This window comes from Cydia splendana, chromosome 27 (assembly GCF_910591565.1).
Source record: "Cydia splendana chromosome 27, ilCydSple1.2, whole genome shotgun sequence".
Lineage (NCBI taxonomy): Eukaryota > Metazoa > Arthropoda > Insecta > Lepidoptera > Tortricidae > Cydia > Cydia splendana.
In genome coordinates this window covers 7,772,322-7,774,457 of record NC_085986.1, presented here as the reverse complement: position 1 = coordinate 7,774,457, position 2,136 = coordinate 7,772,322, and positions in this window count along the sequence as shown.

Below are 2,136 nucleotides of genomic sequence, written 5' to 3'. Positions count from 1 at the left end.
AACAACCTCTTGTCCTAGCCGGACATGAAACGTCATACTTCGCAGCCTATTATAAGGATCATAACATCAATATTTCATTGCATGTTTGAGAAAAAATATAAAAATTTCATCTAGAATGCGCAATTGCGCGATCGAAGTCATGGAATACTTTTTTTTGTTTAAACTTACAAAAAATAAAATTCTAAAACCTAATATTCGCGATCCAGGGACTCACAGCCATCTCGCTCATCACATTTTTCTGAGAGAAAAACGTGATGTGATATACTTACCTATGTGTAATTATTATACCTGTGTCGCTCGTTAACTTTTAATGTAAGGTACCTATTGTTCAAAGAAGTTACCTTTTTTTAAAATGTCTTTGATCTAATTATTATAGGTAGTGCTTATGAAAATATGGCATAGGTATTGAGGCACTTCCCCACATTGTTACAACTTAATAAGTCGGTTCAGCTTAGACTGACTCCAGTTTATAAATTAGGTACAACTTACGTACGAAATATAAAATATTTGATTCTGATTCTGAATAACATTTGATATTTACTTACCAGTCGCTTTTCGGTGAAGGAAAACATCATGAGGAAACCGGTGTAATCCCAATAAGGCATAGTTTCCCCTCAAAGGAACCATCATTGGACGCGAGAGGTAGAGTTAGACCAAGAAAAGTCTGCAGCGATTTTGATAGCCCACGCAGTGCAAGTGTTATTTATACGTCATAATTTCATAGAAGTTTGACGTTTAAAATGACACTTGCACTGCGGGGGCTATCAATATCGCTGCAGACTTTTCCTGGTCTAACTCTATATAGAATAGACGAAAGTCTTTTTATATATTTACCTGCCAGTTCTGGATAATTTCACCGGACACTGTGTGTATGCTTTATGTATGTATGTATGTCTGTATGGAATAAATTGATACGTGTAATTGCTCCGCTTCTATTGAGCGAAGTGGTTCTCATTGAAGAACCAATATTAATCTGTGATCATTATGAATGCAGACTTCAGTGGCTTAAAGACATGGCAGTGCGAATAAAAATAATAAAAAGAAGAAAAAGAATGTCTGGGAGACCGAGCTTTGCTCGGAAAACATATAAAAACTCAAAAATGCGCGTTTTCCCAGAGATAATACCTAGCTAGATCGATGTTTCGCCACCGAAAACCTCCATGTAGCAAATTACATCGAAATCGTTAGAGCCATTTCCGAGATCGAGTGAGAATAAATATATAAGGTGGTGGTACTGGTGCTCGAAGCGGTCCCAGTACATGTCATCTTGAAACTTAAGTCATTGTCAATAGAGGTGGTAGCAGGGTGTCATCTATTGGGCATTAGCATGTCGAGCACTAGCTAGTATATACCCACCACCTTAAGGCTGATTTAGACGGCGCGCGAACTCGCATGCGATTTTAGTTACATTGCGGACTGTTGGTTACGTCCAATTCAACCGACCGATCAAAAGCCGTAATGTAATGAAACTCGCATGCGAGTTCTCGCATCGTCTAAATGAGCCCTTATACAAGAATTGCTCGTTTAAAGGTATACAATTTGATATTTATTGAAATACCTACACATGTCTAACCATTTCAAACTCTGCCATACAATCCACTCGCGCGCACGTTTCAATCATGAGTGATGATCAAACGCAACCGCTAACTACTCTCGCCAGATGTACCAAATAAGGTACAACTTCAACTGTAATACGATGACATAAGGTATAGTATCGGTTAGGTACTTATGTGTTCGCCCGATGTACCTAATAAGGTACAATTACAACTTTATCACGATGACATAAGGTATAGTATTGGTTACTTGAGTTCTAGTAAGACGGTAACCGCATTTAACGAGTGGACAACAGTTAAAAATGGCAATGACTGAATTTGTTACAACGCAATTGTTATACTTTACTGTTAGTTACATAATCACTGAATGGGAGAGAACAATAGGGAATATTACGCAAAACTCTGCATAGGGGGCGTCTTTAGCACAAATAGTAAACAAGCCGCCTTGATGCATCAATGTCATACTTATTCATAACTAGTAGTTCGCCCCGAACTGAGAACTCGCAGTTAACCAAAAATTATTATAGAGCGGTTGACTTTGTTGCACATACTTAGGTATCGTATAGTGCAATATAGACCAATA